The sequence below is a fragment of the Diplotaxodon limnothrissa genome, linkage group LG7 (assembly GCF_057381915.1).
Source record: "Diplotaxodon limnothrissa isolate DT_005_m linkage group LG7, D_limnothrissa_male_GT1.1, whole genome shotgun sequence".
NCBI classification, from domain to species: domain Eukaryota; kingdom Metazoa; phylum Chordata; class Actinopteri; order Cichliformes; family Cichlidae; genus Diplotaxodon; species Diplotaxodon limnothrissa.
In genome coordinates this window covers 8,096,536-8,109,757 of record NC_140602.1, presented here as the reverse complement: position 1 = coordinate 8,109,757, position 13,222 = coordinate 8,096,536, and the positions used below count along the sequence as shown (strand labels likewise).

General features: G+C 39.4%; 1 protein-coding gene across 1 annotated transcript in view; it reads right to left on the bottom strand.

The window, feature by feature from the left end:
• znf469 (zinc finger protein 469) overlaps positions 1-13,222 on the bottom strand; it is a 233,639-nt gene that overhangs the window by 39,476 nt on the left and 180,941 nt on the right. The gene's annotated exons all lie outside the window — the stretch shown is intronic.

Sequence of the window (13,222 nt, the reverse complement as noted above, 5' to 3'; positions counted from 1 at the left end):
TCAACCAAGAGAGGGGGAGCAGGCTGCCAAAGAAAACCTCCAGTCCCACCGCCTGCTAGTGCCGTGCAGTGCACGGACAGAGAAAAAGAGCAATGAGGAAGAAGATGGAGAAACAGAGATGTCATACAGCAAATCATTTGAATACACAGAGAGTTATTTGCTTAGTTTGGACCTTATGAATGAAATATAATGTCGCAAAATCAGTTCAACTTCTGCCAGTGAAACCTCAAAATGCAATAGGGAGAAATAAAGTGTGAGAGTTTGCCAGTGACTGCGTTAAATGTCTAGGAAATTAAAATGAAGAAAGAAAAGAAGGAAGACCAAAAGTAAATTTAGACCAAGTATTGGGTGTAGGACAGAAGGGCTTCGCTTTAGAAATAGTGGAAAGAGACAGGGGAAGGACATAGACAGGCAGGCAGACGGAAAGAAAAACACAGACACAGAGAGAGACATAAAATAGGTGATCAGTTTGACAGTTTCAGGGAGTGAAGGAAAAAGACCAAACACATACTTAACCAGGGGGTGTTGGAAGTTTTAATTAAGACTTACTATAAGATCACATCAAACGACTGCTGCTCAGGAAGGACTATGACTGTGTGTGTGTGTTAAGTTCTGGGGGTGGGCACAATGACTGTCTGTGTGTTTATAACTCTTTGCAAACTGCTTCCATATTCATCACCAAGAATAAGGATGACGTTTTTTGTCCACCTTCAGAATGTCTTTTCCCCTTTTTTCATCCTCTTTGCCTTTTTTTCTCATGCCAAAGTGAACTCTCTCCCCATGAGACAGGGAAAATCAGACCTAAAAGCACTAGCTGTTTACTGTCCGTAATTATGAGGGGCTGGGTACAGTCAGCCCAGGCAAGCTCTACGCCCTGCCCCCAGTGCCACCACACACAAACCTTGCTCTGCCAAGTCTGCCAGTTTAAACTGGGCAGTGGCAGAAAAAGGGGGCTGTAAAGTGAAAGAAAAGTACACTAAAACAAATTAAGGTTAAAATTAAGGTTCAAGTCAACTGGTAATAGAGACTTCAGAAACAAAAAAACACATTATACTTTAAATCACTTCTAGTTAGGTTTCTGTGGAAGTTCAGCTGCTGCATGCCAACTTCAAGATCATAGCATGAAAGTTAAACATTGATGCTAAAAATTTTTATTTTTTTTTTAAAAAAGACATCATCACAGGACATCTCTACATCCACCACTACTGGCAAATCTGTTGGCCTCAGTTTGATTTACCTTTGCAGAAAAAGAAGGCATTAAGTTTAAATAAGAGGACAGCGCTCTAAGATACAGTGCTAGCTCCTTGAACAGGAACAGGAAGAGGGATAAGCAAAAGAGCAGCTGGGACAAATATGAATACCGCAACAACAACAACAAAAAAGACAGCCAGAGATCTTGGAGCAGAGCAGAAGGACCAAAATGTCAGCATAATGTAAGAGTAAAGGAGAACTTTTTGGCAGCACATGATGAGGTAAGCAGGCATTATACAGATCTCTGGCAATCTCCCATGCTAATATTAACACCTACACAGACCCTCTCAGTGGCATAATGGTGTCAAATTTACACAGGTCCACAAAACAGTACTTAAAGTTATGGGCTGCCTTCATTGTAGGCTGTGAAAACTCAGACACGAGACTGGGGATTGAGACAGCTGAAAATGGTTTGGTAGAGCAATGACAGAGAAAGAAGTCATTTCTGTGTACTTCATTGCTAAGAAACACTAATCCTCCAAAACCAGTGACATGGACAGCCTTTCTGTGGTGTTTTATGTCTTTAATCGGAGGCTTTGGTGATAAAGAAAAGACTAATCCAACATCTGAAAGCTGCTGTTTGTTTACTGTCTGCAATATAATCAGGTATGGTCATTACCCTAAAGATGGTAAATTGATAAAAATAGCACAAAGTGGTCATGCGATAAGGAAAATTAGATGTGTCACGACAGGCTGCCATCAGACTTTGCAGCCAACAGAAAACAAAAAAAGCAAAAACCCATACAATAAAATGAAAGATATAGAGAAATATAAATAGAAAGAAAGAGGGAGAAAGTTTAAAAAAAAGAGAGATATGATTGATCTAAAATTGGTATTTAGGAACGTGAATACACTCAACATCCTACCTAGCCACTAGGGGCTCTACAGAGCTGTGGTGTAAATACAGTACAGTGCAGTGCGGCAAAGTTTAGCAGTAACAACAACTCTCACATTCTTCTCTCTTTTTTGTTTCAAAGAGGACAAACCTCTGTGCCCTTTGTTTTCATGACTGGTACAGCAAATTGTAAATCCCATCTCACCGATTTAAATCACTTATTAATCTAGTACAGGTCAGACATGGCCTACAACTCATTAGACTAAAAATAAACAACATAATTTCTGTTGCTTTTTACCCAATTTAAGAAGAGAGGATTGTGTAAATTAAATGAATGATAATGTTCACCTGACAGTTTATCAGGTATACTTTGCTGGACTCTCTTTTGCTTTTGGAACTGTCTCATTTCTTCAGAGATTTTGGTCTATATTAACATGATAGCATCACGTAGCTGCTGCACATTTGTCAGCTGCACATCCATGATGTGAATCTTGCGTTCCACTACATCCCAAAGGTGCTCTCTTGGATTGAGTGAGTGTGGAAACTCTGTGAGTACAGTGAACTCACTGAGATGATTTGAGCTTTGTGACATGGTGCATTATCCTGCTGGAAGCAGCCATCAGAAGATGGAAACAGTAAGGACATGGTCGCCAACGATGTTAAGTTAGACTCTGGAGTTAAAATGATTCTCAATTGGTACTAAGGAGCCCAAAAAGTGCAAAGAAAATATCCACCACACTATTGAAACGGTCAAATTGCAATGCTACCAGCGAAATTTTAAAATCAAGACTCGTCAGATCAGACAATGATAAGCCTGATCTGAAGGCTATTGTTACATCAGTTTACTGTTCCCAGCTGACAGGAGTGGCACTTGGTGTTGTCTTCTGCTGCTGTAGTCCATCTATAGCATGTATTAAGAGACTTGTAATTGTATTAAGAGCTGCTCTTTTGCATACAATGATTCTAACAAGTAATTATTTGAGTTGTTGTTCCATCCTGTTGGCTCATAGAAGTCTTGGCATCATGGGCGTAACTTTGTGCTGAACATTGGGGGGGTCAAGATCTCTGTCTAAATAAATAAATATGTTGTAAATTCCCAGATGATTAAACATGCAACTATTTTGCTGGTAATAACTGAAATGAGTAAAGAAAATCAACAGCCTATTTATGCAAGATATAATTCATAATTTTATTGGGGGGGAGGGGGGTTATATTGGCTGGGTCTGATTATTGGGGGGGTCATAACCCCCCTGGAAATTACGCCCCTGCTTGGCATTGTCCACTGACATCAGTTAGGCATTTTTGGAGATGTTTGTGCAGGAAAATCCCAGTAGATCAGCAATTCCTGAAATGTTCAGATCAGCCAATCTGGTACCAACAGCCATGCCAAATTGAACGTCACTTCAATGAGAACCGCTTTGTAAGATGAATGTATATAAAAGAGTGGAGCCTGCTCAAACCTAGCCCTGTAGTCTGTGCATATCAGACCACCAGCTGCCCACACGGGGAATTCAATTTAAACTCTCCGCTAGTACACAAATCCTCTTCCTGCCAACCGTCTGGGGTCTCTAAATGGTCCTTCTTTCTGTGTGTCACTAAAAAAAACCCCAGAGAAAACAATGCTGATGCTTATTAGAGTTTTTTAACAGTGACCACAAAAGATTCTAGCTTTCCTGACTGGAGCAACACCTGGGTCAAAAAACTAATAAAACTTTTGACCGTTTAGCAGTAATTCTGCATGCACAGATTTATTGACTGACTGTAATAAAGTTACTAAAAATAGTTCCCTAAAACTAAACATAGATTGGGGGAAAATGTGTAAATTCACCTCCCCTAAATATACAGTGTAGCTTTTCTTTTCAGCCTTTTAGAGGATAGAGTGGTTTAACCATGGCAAGATTAATGTTGAATGAGATCTTGCTCCCTGGCTGTGTGTCACTGTTTTGGTGTACTCAATTAACATGTGGTAACTTGACATCGAAGTACCTTAACAGCTAAAGAAGAGATGAACCCTTGAGTGCTTTGTATACTGTAAAAGCTAAGACAGCGTCACTGGACTCCAGCATCTCAGTGAAGTAATAGCAAGAACACTGCTTTGGTTCCAAGTTTTTAAATTATTTCTGCAACCCGATTTTGCCACAGTTGCAGTAAGGTTTTAAAGTAACTGGGTTATTCCAGGTCATGTTGGTGACACACCCAGAGGCCCAATGAAAGGCCTCCCCATCACCACCACCAACAACGCTCCTGTAACTGTCAATTAAGGGCACTGAGTGTAGGCGCTGACTACATGTGGTGAGTATATTCCATGAGTCACTGACTGTTAGACACCTGAAATGTCCTATAAAATCAATTACATTAAAACTTAACAACCAGGAAAGAAAATATTTTACAAACCCAAGACTAGTTCAATGAGTGCTTTGTAAGTTTATGTCCTGAGGCAAGAATGGGCCCCAGAAATATTAGACTGTGGGTTTCAAGTTAGACACGGTGATGATGTCTGACCAAAAGGTCTAACACATCCATTCCCATCCTCTCTCTGATTCAACTACTGGACTCTGAAGCAGCCGTACTGGGGATTCCTGGGAATTTCACACCTACAATGCCGATGAACAGTGACCGGTAGAGTCCATCACACCATGGTGTGTCATTTCTGACCGAGAGAGCCCAGCAGACAAGAGCAGATGCTCTCCCCCAGGGCAAACATGGGGCACCCCAGCCAGTGTAGACTTAGCAGTTTGGCGATGTGTACTCGCCCCATCATGTCGATCAGGAGTGATGATGTTCCCAGGAAGACAACGTCATGAGGTGCACCGCAGGTAAAAGAGGGAAAGCTGAAGAAAGTGTGTTCTTGAAAGAGCAAAGGTAGACATAATCACTATATATGAACTTAATTCTAAGTCAAATACGTCCTTGAAAGAAGCAGCACAGAATAATTTCAAATCTACTTCAAAACTTAGTTACCAGAAGATTCTGAAAATTATAATCATATTTATTTTTGACTAAAACAATTTCAATATATGTACCACATGGAAAATACTCCGCTTCTTCTTCCGCTTAATACTCAGCGGAAGAAGATGGATGGATGGAAAATACTCTGTGTACAGTACTGTGCAAAAGCCTTGTGTCACCCTTCATTTCTTGATATTTTGTTTCCAAAAAGCCAGACTTTCTGGTAATTGTTTTAAAGTGCTCTTGAGAAACAGTTAATAGTTCCCATGTCTTTTGCTTAATCTATGAAAAATGCCAAAGAAAACATAGTTTTACAGGCATAAAATAGTATTTCACACCAACAAGGTAATTCCCAAAGAGCTGTTAGCAGAAAACTTGGCATATCTTGGCATGCTGTGCAATGTGACCTTAAAAATGAGGAAACTGGCCAAGCAGAAGACAAAGAAGAAGTGGTAGGCTTAAAACTATCAACAGAAGATGAATGTATCTGAAAGTCATGTCCTTAAGAAACAGGAAAAAATCCAACAAAGGATCAGGCCCTTCAACAGATCTAACAACTATTCATTGAAGCCTCGTCAGAAATGGTCTCAGTGGAAGAGTGACTGTAAAGAAGCCATTCTTCAGGAAGGGAAACAGAGACAAAAGGCTGAGTGGCTGTATGCCAAATTACACAAAAAATGAAAATCAATGGCAACAGATTTTACAAGGATAATGAATCCAAATTTTACATTTGTAGTTTATATCACTGTCAATATGCACAGAGGAGTTCAGGAGAGAGGTACAACATTAAATGTATGTATTTATGTATCTGTCTGTAAAACAGAGTGGAGGCTTTGTCATGGTTCATTTCAGCCAGTAGTATTGGAGGTTTTGTAAAAAATGAATTTATGAATGCAAAAATATCTGTTTTTCTTGATTGATCTACCATTTAGTACCATCTGGAAAACATCTAACTGGTGATGGCTTTATTTTCTATCACAACAATGATCCCAAACACACTACCAGTTCAGTAAAAACAAACCTGGATAGAAAAACAGATAATTGAACACTCTCAATCATGGATTGGCCTCCTCAGAGCCCAGACTTCAACATTATTGAAGCAGTATGGGATCATCTTGACAGAGAACTGAAAAAAGGCTGCCGACATCAAAAGAAGAAGCAATAAAACTTGCCTGAGAGTCTTCAGGCTGTGTCGAAGAATAAAGGTGGTCCTACCAAATACTGACTTTCAAGTTTGTTAGAATTGTGCAAACTCTGTTTTGCCTTATATACTGTATTTTCATGTATTTTTGCAGATGTTTCAATAAAAGCAAAATATTCAGATTTGAAATGTGACTGAAGTCTTTGCACAGCACTGTAAGAAATGGTAAGGATTACACAACCTATACAATACACTGATTTACTTTTCTGTTTTATATGGGTAATTCAAATCCAGACGATTGCTAATAATAAGAACGACTCCGTTGGAATGGAATAGTATTTATTCAGGCTCTTATAGCCTTGACTGCTGTGGCAATTTAAACCGATATGGTGGTATGCTGTGACAATTTCAGCACTTCTCACACAGCCCATGGTATGTTTACGATAAGACCACTAAAACAGTGGGCTGACCCGCCTTGATTGCATTTCATAAATCTATAAGCATAACTGTGGGACTGTGACTGCACGTGAACTACAGTCCAGTTCCGCACAAAAACATAACTGCTTTTTTTTTTAATTTGAAAAGGTCTTTTATTAATTGTAATTAAAGCAGTTTTTTTTTTAAAAATTTCAGAACAAAACCCAAACAATTTTATGATCATGTTCACAAAGACAAACTATACTTGGACTTTCTAGAAAGAATTTATTGAACTTAATTGAAGGGCAACTGATTTAAAATGATTAAGTGATTATGTTTTAGGATAAAATGAATATAAGTGTGACCTTTTTGAGTTGCAGTGTCTTTATTTTTTATTTTTTTGACTTAGGAGTTGGGATTGAAATAGGTCGGGTGGATAGAGCGTCCATTGAATTGCACCAGAGCCACAGCATAGCAAACACAGAGATGACTGACCCTCACAAATGGGCCTTTCAATCCTTCTCCTCACTTTTGTCCCATCAATACCTTACTCTTCAGGGAGACCAAAGCCACCAACTCCAACTTTCTGCCCCTTCCAAACACAGAGTGAATGGTGTCTACTGTACCTCACACCACTCCCCTCTCTGTGGGGTAGAACACATTTTGACAGGCCTGTATTTATGGCATAGTGTAGTCGTGTTGGAATGAATCATGAAAAAAACCAAATGCATCTTGCTGGATGCTCATTTATATCAAGTGTCGGTCAGCTGTGGCGGTCTGCGTGTGTGGCCTATGTAAAGAGAATGGGGCTTGTGTGAGTGTATGTGTGAGGGAATATTAAGATAAGCCTAATGAGGACCAAGCTCTGTTTATCTGTTTGTATCTGTTAATGTGCATTATAAAGGTTGTCTCAAATGATTTTTTAATTGCCACTATAAGATGTCATAATCAGTACTCTGGTCATAAAGAAAAGCTGCAAGTCTGAGTTAAAACAATACTTAAATACTGATGGTTGTTGTAATAGTTCATCCTTCATCCAAACAAAACTGTTTTGTTTGACTGAAGCGTTCAGTTAATCCAGAAAGTTTTTTTTCACTTTGTGGAATAACTTAATTAGTGGCTATTTGGACATGTGACTGTTGTTGCCAATACAGACTTAAAAAAATTACTTTTACATTTACCTAGGAACACTAGCATGGAGGAAGCTTTCAATGCAAGAAAAGTGCTTACAGTTTAGAAGGCTAGAGTTTCTTCTTTTCAGTTAAAATTCCAATAACCACAACATAACCTTAAATGACAACGGGATTTACAACAATTTCCAGATAACACTGACAGATGCATAAATAATCATTTTTACAAAACTACATTATCAGTAAAAACACATTCCAGAATGATGAGCCACTGACAGACTCGTCACAATATATACTTAATAACGATCTGTCTTTGAAACACTTTGCAAGAGAAAACACTCACATAAACATACTCAAAACACTTGCATATATGACATATATCACCATAGGAATCTTTCTGGGTGCACTGTCTCAGTGGGTGTGTGGTAACAATGGGAGCTGGGGTGAGCAAAGGCAAAGTTCTCTGGTCCTTCTCCACATAAACCTTTAATATGAGGCCTCCTCAGCACCAGTCGGCCATCTAAAGGCACTGTACCCTGTAATTGACCTTAAAAATACTTTCAGTGGAGGTCGGCAGCCATGTCATTGGCCTTCGGCCCAAGCGGTGGCTGCATCTCCCCAGCCCAGAGGAGCCTGGGAAGGCCTTACAGGGTATATTTAGTGGCCCTGTCCTTTTGAGCAGAGCAGGAGATGCAGATAATGCCAGTCTGAGTATAAAACCGCTCTGCCGCCCACGAGTGGGCCTGTCACCGGAACATTTCTCTCTCCCACGGAGTTGTGTTTCCTGAGGTCAGAGGTCACCTGTAGGCAAACCAGGTAAATATACAAACATAGGAGCTACTGATTGGAACCAATGACTTGGATGAAGAAGGGGTGTGCAAAAATCTTTGTTCTCTGTGTGGCAGGAGCAAATTTGATGAGAAAAAATAAAAATAAAGCTCTCAGATCAGCTGACAAACAGCAGCAATGGTAAATTTGAGCTATATTTTGACACATCAAACTGCAATGACATGGTGTTGATTTTTTCACTAAGATGAGTGGAGGGACCTCTCAACAAAGAGACGAATAAATTTATCAACTTCATCTGAGGACAGAACTTGTCAGATGGGTTTCATAGTCCTACTGTCCATGTTCTGGTCAGCTCACATCAAATGCGGTGCTTCAGACAGTCACAACCTAGCTTCTATACCACTCCTCCATTCATCTGTTCTATTAACTGATATGTATCATAATTGTGAAAGTCTTGTACTAAAAGGCATGAATCGATGTTTTGATCTGGTCCGTCTGAATGAACCACGTCCATAAATGGTTACTGCGTCTATGAACTGTGAAAGCTGGCTTTTTTCGCTGGAGCCTCTTCCTGTACCCCTAACATGTATTTGGATTTTGAAAACAGTTTTACCACACTAACAGCAATAATTCTCATGCGTCATGCAAGCCCTGCTTTCTGTCTGAAATCACATTTCAACTTTAGTATTTTGAAGATTGTGTCAAAAACCTGTCCAAACATTCCGTCCTCAACAGATCTACAACAACACTCCTATTTCCATATCACATCTGGAGATCATAGAAAACATAATGAATAATGAGAATCTTTACAGCTTTCAAACACTTGTAATTTGATTCTGTTTAACTCTGGCTATGCATGTAGTGTAAAACATGTTTTATGTGGGAAAATATTATCATCACCGTTGGAATCAGAGCTAATGACTCTTGATGAAGACATTAATAATAACAAATGTAATTTGCTATATTCATATTTTTTTTTAATACGAAACATAGACCTAGACCTAATAACCGACGTAATAATAACTTCAGTAATAATTAATATAAGTATTACAGTTCTATTATCCATTTCAATGATATTATTCACTTTTATAATTGATCAGCTGCATCAGTTGTTCATTAAGCTGCCCCATCATGCTCATTATGTTTGTGCAGCTGTAACCAAAACGCTAGAAGCACCTTTTTTGCATGTCACACACAGACAGCAACATTCCTGCTGGTTTCTATCAGAAACTGCTGTCTGGGGCATCTGCAAGGTAATTTATGATTTCTTTCACGAAAAATTATCGTTGGAGATAAATCACAGCATACTTCTGTCTTGTAAAAAAAATTTTAACAGTGAAAACTGGAGTTGGTGTAGGAGCAAAAACAGGTCGATTTTCCTCCTTTGCTGCCTCGTCTGTTGGACAGGTACACATGAAAGGAAAGTCTCTCTTGAGTATTCTTACACAGGTGAGAACAGTGGAGTGATGCAACAATATCTGTCATTTGAGGGCATCATTTCAGCCCCTTTTCACAATTCTAAACCATTCCACTAAAAACAGAGTGCTCTCTTACCACAGTGCAATTGTAGGAACAAGTGCTGCTTGACTGCCACTGGTCTTTGATGTGTCATACAGGTATCACTTGACCGTCACCCTTCCGAGGGTCCTCTCTATCTCCAATTTATGCTCGGTTATGGGTAAGAGCAGGCTAATGGCCTAGTACTCACTCCTAGTGTGTCAAAACGCAGCTTTATATCCCTCATAATGGCAGTGAGAGAGGCTGCTGGTCATTCCAACCTGGCATTGTTCCTTACCAGTAGAAACCACAAGCCTTGGTAAGCTTGAACAACACCATACTTTCATTGTGTCTTTAATAGTTTTAGAATAATAGATCATGTCTCAGGACCTTCATGTCCTTACTTATAGGAATTTTGGTTTCTTAAGAATACACATTCACAAAGCCACAAAGATAGCAGGAAACAGGACAAAGAAAGAGAGAGAGAAAGAGTCTAAAAACTTCTGGATTCTCCTCCAGAGATGCTGCCCCTGAGTATAAAATCCAAGCCCAACAATAACAAAGAAACACTTTTGATCCGCTGTATAAAAGGACAGCAACAGAGCTTGACAGACCAGGGGTTCATGTGCTCACTGTGGTCATGGTGACAGATCTGTCGACCACTCCTTGCCCATCTGGGCTGCCGGTGGAAATCTGCCTACTCTCTGAGGACAGCGAGTTCAGACTGGTAATTTAGTTCAGATGAGGTAAAGCAATATTTCCAGATTAATACGAGCCATATTCCTTTAGAACTGTCCTTTCTTTCTTCTTCTCCTTCCTGCATTTTTTTTTTTTTTACATCTTACATGTCCAAAAGCGTCTGGCTGAAGATGAAAGGAAGAAGTAGAAGAGCAAAAAAAAAAAAAAAAAGACAGAGTGAAGGAAGATGAACAAGTTTTATGCGTTTTGTGAGACAGACACACGGGATAGCCAGTTCTACCATGACATTTGTATGTCTTTCATTAACTTTCCTTTGATCATTTCTTGAAATGCCTAATGAACAGCTTATTTGATATGGCAGAGAGAAAAGTTTGCTTTGTGTTGTTCCTTTCATTCTCCTGTGGTTAGTTTAATTTTAGATTTACACACTTTTGCATTTACACACTCTATTTATCTTTTTTATGTCACCAAGTGATGTTAAATAACAAAGAAATCCCTCAGTAGCAATCCGATGCTACTAGGCAGGGACTCTGGAGCAGATTAAACTGGTTGGACAGTACATGTTTAACGATGCTCCATACAACTTCAAACAGCGTTTTTAACATAATACACCTAATGACTCTTGGTTTAAAAAGAACCTAATGTTATCAGCGGCACACTGCTTTGGAAGCACACTGCTCCAGATGCCATTAGTCTGGCTTGGCAACAGAGTCAGTAGTTGAGATTCAGGAAGTCACAGCTGTCACTGTCCTGCATCAACTGACTGAGCATGTGACGGGCTACATCAGCCCATCCTGATGCCAAAGAAAACCATTTATCTCTCCACAATTTATAAAGAATTCTATTTATAACTTTTGTGCAACATCTAGAAAAGATGATTAAAGTAAGCAGCAAAGAGCTAAAACATGGATTAATTGGCCACCGGGCAGCTGACTGACTTTGCTGCTGGAGCATAGCCAGCTGAATGGTGAGCAGCTTTGCATGGCTATGCTTTCATCAGCTGGCTATTTTGTTAATGTAGTTGGAATACTGGGAATTAATCAACAGTCTCCCCAAGTTACTGGAACAATACATCAGACCAACAGTCCCTGAGCAGCGTTCCCCATAGTTTTCAATTATTTTCTGAATGACATTGCCTCATTTGCTTCATATGCAGAGGATAAGGCAAGCTGCCACTTTGGCTGTGGCTTCTGTAGCCTAATAGAAGACGCATGCTGATGAAGGACAGATGAAGGACATACAGCAATGATGCTCTGTAGGACTGTGATTATGTTATGGTTTCCTTATCCTAAAGTAACTGTAGCGTGTCACTGTGTTACTGCCTAGTAAGCAAGACCTCTTGACAAGATGCCACCTTCTTACCGATTCTGCTGATCACAGCTCAGCGAATGATATAAGAAGAGTCAAACTTCTGCTTCTGCTGCTGTTTTTTAAATGTTTTTTCTGGAGCGTTCTCCCCCATCCATCTGTCACACTGCATGAGTGTGATGTCAGGACTGGGCCCTCATATTGGCTGGGCTCAGCTCGCCCGCAGCTCTTGAACAGTACAATTGAACAGTGGGTTTGAAAGGGAACGTGAAATTAGTGGTGACTCATCTCTGGCCACTATGTTATTATATCATTTCTTCACCAGTGATGATTTCAATCGATCTAAAGTTCCATGAAATCAGACCAAAAAAGCCAAAAGAATGTCTCTCTATGCGAAAGACGGAAATTATTTGTTTTTAAGAGCAGGTTTCCTTCGCTTCATATAGTTAATTTAATATAGTACAAAATCTTAAATACACACACATGTATGAGATTTTTTATAGAATAAAATTCCACTTAAAATTAGAAACCATTTTTTCCATAAACTTCATTTGAGTGACATGTGATTGTACTACTTAAATGTCATTTGAGACAAGACAAGAGATCTTTATAGTTATAGACACACTATGGGCACATTATTTGGCCCCTATTATCTTAAAGTAAAATTGATGAGGTAGAAGACAAGAGAGTGGAATAACAGAGAAGAGTTTTTTACTCCTTTTACTTTTTACTCTAGCCTTAGCTGCAAATTTGTTCCCGCGTTCAGACTTTCTGTGTACAGCTTATATGTTGTCCTAGTGTTTAACAGGTTTTCTCTGGGAAATCCCAAAACAAAAACCCATCGGTTTTCCTTGCTGGTTAAAAAGTGATTTAGAAAAAAAACAACTACCAATGATCAAAAAATAGAAACTAGTAGACAGATGTGAAGTATTTTTACCTACTATTTCCATTTTTTACCCTAGCTATTTCACCTGTAACTAAGACATCAGCCTCCAACCTCTTTCAAATTTCATACACCAACACATGTAGACTGTTATATGGCTGATGCAGAGATCTAACTGTGTCACTGAAGATGAAACTGCCACTGTAGTAGAGGACACACTGTCATAAACGAGGATGGTGGGAAGAATCAACTTTGTGAGTTCCAGCTCATTTGAAATACAAAGTAACGCCCAACTCATCCACACATTGCCCTGCTTGGGCTTG